The sequence below is a fragment of the Gopherus flavomarginatus genome, unplaced genomic scaffold (assembly GCF_025201925.1).
Source record: "Gopherus flavomarginatus isolate rGopFla2 unplaced genomic scaffold, rGopFla2.mat.asm mat_scaffold_34_arrow_ctg1, whole genome shotgun sequence".
Taxonomy (NCBI): domain Eukaryota; kingdom Metazoa; phylum Chordata; order Testudines; family Testudinidae; genus Gopherus; species Gopherus flavomarginatus.
The window spans coordinates 3,877,728-3,889,928 of record NW_026115061.1 but is presented as its reverse complement, the minus strand read 5'-3'; the positions used below and the strand labels follow the sequence as shown (position 1 = coordinate 3,889,928).

The window sequence follows — 12,201 nt, the reverse complement described above, 5'->3', positions numbered from 1 at the left end:
GGAATGAAGCAGGATTGAAGACAAGATGGAGACGAGGCATCAGCCTTTTATAGTCTCTTGCCATGTGGTCTTTGCTTTCTTTGTCCCAAGGACACTCTATCCAGCACGTGGCATAGAAAAAAACCTTAAAGTTCTGTCCATAGGCAGGTCCCTGCATACCTTGTCTTCTCTCAATGGGTCAGTTGCATAACTTGTGGTCCTTAATGAGCCATCAAGCAGGCTAGGCAGAACTAATACCAACTTGTCTGGCTGGGGTGTTCCCGGGAAGCGTAGCACAAGTTTGAAATATGGGCAGCATAGAGCCAATATTCATAACGTCAACAACAAAAATGATACACATGTAGAGATAGCATCATTATAATCAGCCAATCAGAACCTCTCCATACACCCCTTACATGACAACATTTCTACAATATTGGCTGCAAATATAGAACAGTGGTCGCAACGGTGATCTATAGTTACAGATTATGTCAATAACGTCACAGGAGGTGACACAGTATCAGTGAGACTGATACTGAAATATTGCCTCCAGTTTTGGTGTCCTCATTTGAAAAAGATGTTGTGAAATTGGAGCTGGGGCAGCAAAGAGCCACCAAATGTTCTGAGGGCTGGAGAAAAATGCCTTCTAGTGAGCTATTGAAAGAGCTCGACCTGTTTAGCTTATCAAAAGAAGATTGAAAGGTGACTTCATTGAAGTTCCTTAATGGAGAGAAAAGATTGGCTATTAAAGGGCTCTTGAATCTAGCAGAGAAAGGCATAACAAGACCCAATGGCTGGATGGTGAAAAGAGCCAAATTCATATTACACTTAAGGCACAAATAATCAACAGTGAGGATGAATCACCACAGGAACAAGCTACCAAGGAAAGTGGTGGATTCGCCATCTCCTGATGTCATTCAATGAAGACTAGATGCCTTTCTGGAATGTGTTTGCCTGAAAAGTAGCTATTGTGTCATACAGGAGGCCTGTGATATGCAGGGGGTCAGATTAGATGCTCTAATGGTCTCTTCAGGGCATAAAATTGACTAATTTCTGAAAAACGGAGTGTAGCATTGGGAGCAGCGTCTGATGTTTTCCTGTCTAGCTGGCTTGCTGCCTAGAACAAACGCTCCTTGAGCGGGGTGACCACAGGGAAAAGCTCAAACCTCCAAAGTTCCTGGCCAGGGGCAGGACATTAGCAAAGCAAGGGAGAGGTGTGGCAGCGACATCACAAAAGCCTTTTGCAGGACCTCAGACTATTGGTCAAAGGTGGTGGGGAGGTGGTGACCTCACAGAGAGATGCTGACATCAGTCAGGCAGGACAGGGGCGAAGGGCCAGGGAAACCTCAGAGACCCCTGTGGCTTTGCTTCAGCAATTCTCCTTCTCCAGGTCTCTCTTTAAGGACTGAGAAAGTATTTGGGTTCAGGTACGTGAGCACCAGGAGGAACCTCTTTCCAGTTTTCTCCTTCCCTTTTCCTGATTTTACTAGAAAACAGCCGTCCCTGTTTAGAAGGTAAGAGCCTCCTCGAGGTTTGAAACCTGTTCAGTCTGATCCATCTGATGACAGATGAATTCTAGGCATGGAAAACACGAGCTTACGGCGGCAGAATTTTATTCTGCACCTGGGATTTTGTCCCTTAGAATCACTGGGAACATTAGGGTTTGTCCTTTTTGTTTCAACTTTTCCTCCATCCATCCCTCCCTCCTTTCTCTTCTTTTCTTGCTTCTAGTGTCCCCTCGGGGGTGCGTGTGTGTGTGTTGCGGGGGAGTGCTCTGTAGCTCCCACTATGGGAGGTCCACCCAAAAATGTGGGCCTGAAATAGTGCTTGGGCAGTGATCCACACCAGTGACCTGGGCCATCCTTTGGGCTCTCTGGTGAGAACCCTCAGCCTCTCATCCTAAGTCTGTACTCTGATTGGCTGAGTTGGGGGTTATTGACAGGGAGGAGACTCAGGTCCTTGTTGTTCTTTTTGAAGACCAAGTAAATAAGTCATAACCACTTATATGTTTGATGAATTTTGCTGCTTCTCTGCACTGATGGTCTCTGAGTAGTTCACGATTCTCTCTAACATTGCAGTTCTCCTCAAATACTTGCTGAATAATTACTGTGCACTGTTGTTGGTGTGGAGCTCATCTGAGAGCACTTTACTCAGGTCATTCAATGTCTGAAATTCAAGATCCGATGGTTAGTTTGAACATCAGGGCTCTTGGGTCCTACTCCCAACTCTGCCACTGGCTGGCTGTGTGACCTAAGACAAGTCAATTCTCCTTTCTCAGCCTTAGCTTCTCCCTGTTTCAAGTAGGGAAATAATGATCCGCTCCTACCTACCTTACGGTATGTGGAGGCAGGACTGGCTCTAGGTTTTTTGCTGCCCCAAGCAAAAAAAAATTTGTCTGTCCCCCCATCCCCCTGCTGCCCTAGCCCTGGGCTCTCCCCACACCCCGCACCCCCTGCCTCCACAGCTCTGGGCCTCCTCTCACCCCCATGCCCCTGCTGCCCCACCCCGGGTTCTACCCTCTGACCCTCACCCCCCTGCTGCCCCAGCCCTGGGCTCCACACCCTGACCCTCACCCCCCTGCCGTCCCAGCCCTGAGGTCTCCTCCCCACACTCGCACCCCCTGCCAAGCCAGCCCTGGGCTCTCGCACACACACACCCCATGCTGCCTCAGTTCTGGGATCTCCCCCCACCAATGCTCCCCCACCCACACACACCCTGCTGCCCCAGTCCTGGGCTCTGCCCCCTCCACCTGCACTGCCTGCCGCCCCAGCCCTGGGCTCCTCCCCCCACCTGCACCCTCCTTCTGCCCCGCCCTGGTTGACTGGTAACTTGCTCCCAGGGCGGGTCATTCAGCAGGAATTTTGAATGTGCACAGAACACAAATAGGATTGGTTCCCACATGGTTACAGAGCTGCAGTAAAGTGGAACAATTTTCATCTTGTGTGATTGGAGGATATCTGGATGAATATTATAAGACTGTCCTCCATAAATGAGGAAAAGTTAAGGTGCCTTTATTATTATTTTTTTGTTCCACTCTTCGTTTCTATGGGGAATTTGCCAATGCAATATCACTGTCTTCCTTTTAAACAAACAAAAAAGGCAATGGCTGTTGAAAATAGCAATTCCAGTCCTAAAAACCTCTGGGAAGCATTTCTTGCTCAATTTCATCCTACTTTTTCTACAGGAAATTACAATGGATCAGTATATTTGTTTTGGGAGAAATGAAGTACCAGCTGCCCAAACTGAGCTTAAGCACTCCTGAATTTTGAGGTGTTCAGACCTGGAAGGCAGGTGCTAGATTCCCTTTCTGAATATTAGCTAAATCTGGAAAGGAAAAGTCAATTTCTGCTTCCATGGCTCAGAAGTGGAAATCCTCCTACATGCCTGGTACTGTATCTAAAGCTGCCCAGGACCAGTAGAGCCTCCCCTCCCTTACTTTTCATTTTAAATTCTAGTGGGACCCACATACCTCCCTTGCTAGGCTTCAGATAGAGAGGGGCACTGTCCATTTAGTCCACCCAATTCCTTCTTTGGGGGCTGCAAGGTGAGGTCACACCAATGTCCCTAGGCCAGTCTGGGGATATCTTCTGAAGGGGGTATCTGGGCCAAAGCCTTCTACTTATTGGGCACATTTGTTCCCCATTCACAGTGTTACACCGCTCTAGCAGTGAGCTCTCCATTCACAGCAAGCTGCAGCCTGACGTTACAGCTACCATACTCCCTCCCCCTCCCTTCCCTGTTGATAGCAGCCAAGGGAATGCTGGGAAATGTAGTTCTTTCCTTGCTCCAAGGCTGGCTCTATAGGCAGGGAGCTAACCAAGGAACTACAGCTCCCAGGGCCCCCTGTTGGTTCTCAGCTGGCAGGCTTCAGAGTAGCAGCCGTATTAGTCTGTATCCCAAAGAACAGCAGTACTTGTGGCACCTTAGAGCCTAACAAATTTATTTCAGCATGAGCTTTCGTGAGCTACAGCTCACTTCTTCGGATGCATAGAATGGAACACACAGACAGGAGATATTTATACATACAGAGAACATGAAAAGATGGAAGTATGTATACCAACAGGAAGAGTAGCAAAGAGTCCTGTCGCACCTTATAGACTAACAGACATTTTCGTGAATATTCACCCACGAAAGCTCATGCTCCAAAACGTGTTAGTCTATAAGGTGCCACAGGACTCTTTGCTGTTTTTACAAATCCAGACTAACACGGCTACCCCTCTGATACCTAACAGGAAGAGCCTAATCAATTGAGATGAGCTATCATCAGCAAGAGAAAAAAAAAAACCTTTTGAAGTGATAATTAAGATGACCCATAGAAGGTGTGAGGAGAACTTAACCTAGGGAAACATATTCAATTAGTGTAATGACTCTACCATTCCCAGTCTCTGTTTAAGCCTGAGTTAATTGTATCTAATTTGCATATTAATTCGAGTTCGGCAGTCTCTCTTTGGAGTCTGTTTTTGAAGTTTTTTTGTTGCAAAATTTCCACCTTCAAGTCTGTCAGTGAGTGGCTAGAGAGGTTGAAGTGTTGTCCCACTGGTTTTTGAATGTTATGATTCCTGATGTCAGATTTGTGTCCATTTATTCTTTTGCGTAGAGACTGTCTGGTTTGGCCAATGTACATGGCAGAGGGGCATTGCTGGCACATGATGGCATATATCACTTTGGTAGATGTGCAGGTGAACGAGCCCCTGATGGCGTGGCTGATGTGATTAGATCCTATGATGGTGTCACTTGAATAGATATGTGAACAGAGCTGGCATTGGGCTTTGTTGCAAGGATAGGTTCCTGGGTTAGTGTTTATGTTGTATGGTGTGCGGTTGCTGGTGAGTATTTGCTTCAGGTTGGGAGGCTGTCTATAAGCGAGGACTGGCCTGTCTCCCAAGATCTGTGAGAGTGAGGGATCATCTTTCAGGATAGGTTGTAGATCTTTGATGATGTGCTGGAGAGGTTTTAGTTGGAGGCTGTAGGTGATGGCTAGTGGCGTTCTGTTATTTTCTTTGCTGGGCCTGTCCTGTAGTAGGTGGCTTCTGGGCACTCTTCTGGCTCTGTCAATCTGTTTTTTCACTTCAGCAGGTGGGTATTGTAGTTTTAAGAATGCTTGATAGAGATCTTGTAGGTATTTCTCTCTGTCTGAGGGATTGGAGCAAATACGGTTGTATCTTGGAGCTTGGCTGTAGACAATGGATCGTGTGGTGTGTCCTGGATGGAAGCTGGAGGCATGTAGGTAAGTATAGTGGTCAGTAGGTTTCCAGTATAGGGTGGTGTTTATGTGACCATCGCTTATTAGCACAGTAGAGTCTAGGAAATGGACCGCTTGTGTGGATTGGTCTAGGCTGAGGTTGATGGTGGGATGGAAATTGTTAAAATCACGGTGCAATTCCTCGAGGGCTTCTTTTCCATGAGTCCAGATGATGAAGATGTCATCAATGTACCACAAGTAGGGTAGGGGCGTTAGGAAACGAGAGCTAAGGAACTGTTGTTCTAAGTCAGCCATAAGGATGTTGGCATACTGTGGGGCCATGCGGGTACCCACAGCAGTGCCGCTGACTTGAAGGTATATATTGTCCCCAAGTGTGAAATAGTTGTGGGTGAGGACAAAGTCACAAAGCTCATCCACCAGGTTAGCTGTGATATTATCGGGATACTGTTCCTGACTGCTTGTAGTCCATCTTTGTGTGGAATGTTGGTGTAGAGGGCTTCCACATCCATAGTGGCCAGGATGGTGTTTTCTGGAAGATCACCGATGGATTGTAGTTTCCTCAGGAAGTCAGTGGTGTCTCGAAGATAGCTAGGAGTGCTGGTAGCATAGGGCCTGAGGAGAGAGTCCACATAGCCAGACAATCGTGCTGTTAAGGTGCCAATGCTTGCGATGATGGGGCATCCAGGATTTCCAGGTTTATGGATCATGGGTAGCAAATAGAACACACCTGGTCGGGGTTCTAGCCATGTGTCCGTACAGATCTGTTCCTGTGCTTTTTCAGGGAGTTTTTTGAGCAGATGGTGTAGTTTCTTTTGGTAATCATCAGTGGGATCAGAGGGTAATGGCCTGTAGAATGTGGAGTTAGAGAGCTGCCTAGCAGCCGCTTGTTCATATTTAGACCTATTCATGATGACGATAGCACCTCCTTTGTCAGCCTTTTTGATTATGATGTCGAAGTTGTTCTTGAGGCTGTTGATGGCATTGTGTTCAGCATGGCTTAGGTTATGGGGCAAGTGATGTTGCTTTTCCACAATTTCAGCCTGTGCACGTTGACGGAAGCAATCTATGTAGAAGTCCAATCTGTTGTTTCGACCCTCAGGAGGAGTCCATGCAGAATCCTTTTTATTATAACGTTGGTAGGAAGGATTCTGTGGGTTAGGATGTTGTTCAGAGGTGTGTTGGAAGTATTCTTTGAGTCGGAGATGACGAAAGTAGGATTCTAGGTCACCGCTCCCAGGCTGGATCCCTCTTAGCTGCTGCCCCTGCAAATGGGCTACCCCAAGTACCTGCTTGCTTTGCTGGTGCCTAGAGCCACCCCTGGGACCGACACATGTTTGTTTTCATCCTCTGAGTCAGGAAACCCACAAAATCCTCTTCTTTTGTACTGGGGCAGGCAAAAATAAGGTGACACTAAATTATTCTGATTGCTAAAAGAGAGTTGTGTATTTTTGAAAAAAAAATAATAAAGAATAGTATCCTAACTAGCAGCATGAGATAAAAAAAGAACACAGACAAACCTTGTCAGTAAGGGCTAATGTCCTAAATGGGAAATCAGCAGCGGTTTGTAGCGGGGGGAGCGTACAGTCTGAATGTGTATGACCTGACCCCAGCCCCCACCCTCACATAGCAGTAGGGCTTGGTACTCTTTGTGCATTGGTGTGGTGGCTGAGTGGTTAACCAAGCAGTGACAATTCAAGGAGGTTCCCTGGGTCGGTTTCACTCCTCAGGAGATTCTGCACAATAAAAATTCTGTGCACAATAGTTTAAAATTCTGCAAATTTTATTTGCCAATAAATAAATGTGGAGGCTCCAGCATGGCAGTGGGGAAGCAGAGGCTCTTGGAGGCCCAGAGGTGGGATATCACCATGCAGCCCCCTCTCCCTTCCAGGGAAACAGACTCTGTGGTGAGGCTGCACCTCTCTGCTGCCTACTGCAGGAGCTCCCAAAAGACTCCCCAGAACTGCTCATGAGGGGTGCATGACCACTCTTGTGGCCAGGGCCGGCCTTAGGATTTATGGTGCCCTAGGTGAGATTATTGAACTGGTGCCACTGTGCCTGATCTGCTCTTAGCAACACAAACATAAGCTGATAGTATTGGAAAACTTGCCACATTCACATTATTAAACCCAGTTTAACTTAATGAAGCACACTGTAATGCTGATGGACTAGCACTAAAGAAGCAGCACTATAGAAAAAATTCTGATATGACAGAATGATGCAAATAATATTTTTTTTAATTAAAATTTATTGGAAACATATGAAGAGGTATTGAAACAAAGATTTGTTTTTAATTAAAAGCAATCTTTCTGGCTTTTTTGGCTGCAAAATCAGTAATAATGTCATCATATGACAAAGACAAAATCGTGTCTTGTTCGATCGCAAGAATAGCAAGACCAGTCAAGTGTTCCTGACTCATTGTAGAGCAGAGATAGTTTTTAATGAGCTTTAGTTTTGAGAAACTCCGTTCTCCTGATGCTACTGTTACAGGAATTGTCAGTAGAATACGAGTGGCAATGTACACATTAGGATATATGTCAACAAGTTTGCAGGTATGAATAAACTGTACAATGTCCATCACCGATTTTGCATGTGGCAACATTGATGACAGTGTACTCAATTCTTCGTACAGTTCAAGTCCATTTAAATCAAAACTATCACCGTGCTTCAGGAGGCTCTCTAGGTTCTTGCACTTTGTCATTAGTTGCTCTTGTTTTCCTATTTCGTTGAATTTAGTTATGTCATACAAAAATCCAAACTGTTCATGGTGTACTTGCAAGGTATTAAACCTTTCATCAACAGCAGATACTGCTTTATCCATCACAACATTAAAAAATTCAACCTCAAATTTCTTTTCTGGATCGTCTATGGGCATGATCTGCTGTACAGATTCTTCACAAAGAAGTGTCCCTGGCCTTTTAAACTCATATAAACTATGTATTTACTTTATGAAAGTTGGAGAAAATATTGTGAAAACGTAAAACATTGGCTGCCCAACTTCTGGGCTGGCAAAAGTTATACTGACTCACAGGGAAAAAAAAAGCAGGAGAATCTTAGTACAACATATGGTCACTCTATACCAGGGGTCAGCAACCTTTCAGAAGTGGTGTGCCAAGTTCACTGTAATTTAAGGTTTCTCGTGCCAGTAATACATTTTAATGTTTGTAGAAGGTTTCTCTCTATGTCTATATTATATAAATAAACTATTGTTATTATCTGAGGTCTTGGCCACCGGTCCTGCTCAGGCCACTGCCAGCTGAGTAAATGAAACCCCAAACCGGCAGCGGGCTGGTGGCTGGAACCCTAGACAAGGATCCCAGGCCCTGCTCAGCCTGCTGCTGGTCTGGGGTTCTGACCACCAACTCCTACCAGCCAGGATCCCGGCCGCCAACCCCCCGTCAGCCCGCTACCAGCCTGGGATTCTGCTCACCCAGGCTGGCAGGAGGCAGAGTGGGGCTGGCGGCTGAGCTTCTGACTGGCAAGGGGCCGGCAGCCGGAACCCCGGAGTAGCAGTAGGCTGAGTGCTGCTGGCACCCCAGACTGGCAGCAGACTGAGCCACTCAACCCCCCACCGGCCTTGCTCAGCCCGCACCAGCCCACTCAGCCCGCTGCCGGCTGAGTGAATGGAATCCCAGGCTGACAGCAGGTTGAGTGGTTCAACTGGCCTGCTCAGCCCACTGCCAGCCTGGGGTTCCTTGGGGGTCCCCAGGCCAGCAGCAGGTGCTGAGTGGGGCCGATGGCTGGTATTCCAGCTGGCAATAGGGCAGCAGCTGGAAACCCCGGAGCAGTGATGGGCAGAGCCGCTCAGCCTGCTGCTGCATACCATCAAAAATCAGCTCACCTGCCACCTTTGACATGTGTGCCGTAGGTTGCTGAACCCTGCTTTATACACTAGTAAGGAGATGAGCATATTACAGTTGTTGGAGGGCTCTTATCAGGAGTAACAGGCTATAGGAAAGTCAGTCAACATTTTTTGTTTCTCTGATGAAAACTGACCCACTCCCTGTCTCAAACCAAACCTGTCACTAATAATTGTCAACAACTTAATTTTCTGTTTTTGGCTAAGATATTGATTTTTTTTAAAAAAATGTATTGAAATTGGATTCAGGATTGTTAGCAAGAATTTTTGGCAAACAAAGTTGTTAAATGACAATCTAAATGGCAACACAGTACTGCTTTCATGCTTGGCTCACCCCCCAGCCTGCTGGTCCAACAGCTGCAGTAGAGACGGAGATAGGTGGAAAACTGCAGGACCCCAAAATCCACCTCTTGGGCTGCAGAGTGGCAACAGCAGCAGCAAACCCTCAGGTCCAATCACACGCCAATGGGCACCGCCGCCAGCCCAACAGACCATGGTGAAGTTAGCACAGCATCTGATCTTAGGGATGGGGCACCCATGGAGCCACAGCAGCTCATCCTGCCCTATGCAGCTCCTCCCAGATGAGATGGATCGCTGGCAGCTGCCAGCGCGGGGGAGAGGCGCTCCCCAGCTAGGGTGGCCAGATCCAGATGTCCTGATTTTATAGGGCCAGTCCCGATATTTGGGGCTTTGTCTTATATAGGCACCAATTACCCCCACCTAGAGTGACCAGACAGAAAGTGTGTAAAATCAGGACAGGGATAGGTGGGAGTGGGGGTGGGGGTAAAAGGAGCCTATATAAGAAAAAGACCCCAACATTGGGACTGTCCCTATAAAATAGGGATATCTGATCACTGTACCCCAATCCCCTATCCTGATTTTTCACACATCTGGCTAATCCCAACCCAGCCCTGTGTGACATTCCAATTCTGGCTGCCTGCCGAGGAAGTGAGTTACTTTCACTTTCATTCCTCAGCAGGCAGCCAGCCTCCCCTCCCCCCCAGCACCTCACTCAACTCAGCCCTGACGGAGGGTAGGGAGGAGGGAGAGAGGGGTGCCACAGAGCCTGCCTTACCTCACCTCAGCCGGGGGAAAGAGTCACACTCACAGGGGAGCTCCTTCCGCAACCCCTACCCCCTCCCATTCCCAGAGACCCCAGCAGCCAATCCCGTCCCTCAGACTGTGCTGCATTGGGCTCTCTCTAGGACCCAGCAGCCCTGCTTCTCCACTGTCTGGGCTGCCTGCAGCGTGGTGCCCCCAGGCAGTGTGAGGCCCTACACGGCTGCCTATTCTGCCTATGCCTAAGGACGGCCCTGCTTGTGGCTTCCCTTTGCTTCCCCATCAGAAAGCCTGAGCAGCTGGCCCCACGTGATTTGAAAGAGCCCGGGGGTTCCTGCCACCACTACCGGCAGCACAGTGGGGCTAAAGCAGGTTCCTGCCCACCCTCGCTTCACACAGCGCACCACTCCCAGAAGCATCTGGCACGTCCCTGCGGCCTCTGTGGGGTGTGTCTCTTGTACGCTGCCCCACCCCAGTTGCCAACTCTGCCATTGGAACTGCGGCAATGGGAGCTGCAGGGGTGGTGCCTGTGGGCAGTGGTGCCAGGGGATTCCCCCAGCCTCCTCCATGTAAGAGTTGTGCCAGAGGGGGGTGTGGGTCACTTTCAGGAGCTGCCTGAGATAGGTGCCACATCCCAACCCCCTGCTCCAGCCCAGAACCTGCACCTCATGCACCCAAAATCCCTCCCAGAGCCAGCCACTGCCCCCCTTGCACCCCAACCCCCAGCCCCAGCCCAGATTCCGCACCCCATCCACACCCAAACTCCATCCTGGAACCCGCCACCGCCCCCCCCTGCTTTGTTGGCGGCTTTGTTCCAGCGGCTGGGGAAACACCACAACATTAAGGAAACCAACGGTACCAAGTCCTGCAGCGTCACCTGTGGGGTTTCCACAAGAGCATCCATGCTGAGGAGCCAGTCAGCATGTGACTGTATGAGCGGATCAAACGACAGCTGGCCGAGTTCCAGGAGATGAGGCTGCTGCTGGCCGATATGAGCGGGAGCACTGAGTGAAGGGAGGGGCAGCTCCCCTAACATTTTTGCGGCCTGCAGGGAATGGAGACAAAGCAGGGGGATGCGGGGACTCAGGGCAGGACCTGCGGATCTGATAGTGCAGGACCACAGTCGCTGGAGGAGGAGAAAGAGTCCCGCAAGAGGAAGCTGCTAGTGGGAAGCAATAAGAGCAGGGTACAAACCAGCCAGCTGAGAGTCACTGGGGTCTAGAAAATGAAATGGCAGCAGGTCCCATGGTGTAATGGGCAGCACTCAGGACTTTGGATCCTGGGTTTAAATCTCAGTGGGACCTCCTGGAGCAATGCTGGTTTCCTGCAAAGCCATGGAGCTCAATGTGCTTGGCTCCTCTCTCTCAGGGTGAACTAGGGTGAGTTTTTTCCCTCCTGCTGGGTGACTGATGCCCACTGGAGATAGGTCTTTGGTCAGGCCAGTTCAATGGGCTGGCTGCTATAGGTTGGGGTCCTTGAACTTAACACTCTGGCTGGAGAGCCCTGCGGTTGACCATATTGTTGTTTCTTACTGCTTCACCTGATGTCCACAACTTTGGTCCCTGCAGCTGCCACACTCTTCCTCTTGCCCACATGACATTCAAAGGAAGGAGTGCCAGGGCCAGGCTTCATAGTCAGGGCTAGGCAGGAAGGAGGAAGAGTCCCAGGCTGGAGCCCAACATCTTTCCTGCTCTGGGCACCTAGAGCAGAGGCGGCAGATGCTGACAGCTCCAAGGGAAGGTTTATAAGCCACAGAGCAACCGAGGGCAGGGCAAGAGGAGGAGATAACCATGCCTATGCGTGGCCAGCAGACAGCCACAAAGACACCCGGCCAGCCTGCTCCATGCCATGCCAAACCCCCACTGAAGGCCACCCACAGACCAGCATTCGTTCCGCGGCCGGCATCACAAGGTGGTTTGAAAGCAGGTGGGGCCTCTGACCGTTCCTAATGCAACCCCCTCAGGCCCTAATCCATCCATGAATCAAGGAGACAAGACCCTCAGTTGGGCAGCAGAGGTGCAATGGGTTAGTGACAGGACTTATAGTAGCAGTGCTGAGGGGAATGATGCTTAAGTTGTGAGCTTAAACCTCACCTAAAGCACTA

At 49.1% G+C, this 12,201-nt stretch overlaps 1 long non-coding RNA gene across 1 annotated transcript in view; it reads right to left on the bottom strand.

The window, feature by feature from the left end:
- LOC127042240 (uncharacterized) overlaps positions 1–10,129 on the bottom strand; it is a 47,976-nt gene extending 37,847 nt beyond the window's left edge. The window contains exon 1 of the long non-coding RNA XR_007771891.1: positions 10,114–10,129. This is a non-coding gene — a long non-coding RNA (uncharacterized LOC127042240). The remainder of the gene's footprint in view (positions 1–10,113) is intronic.
- Positions 10,130–12,201: the final 2,072 nt, after the last annotated feature.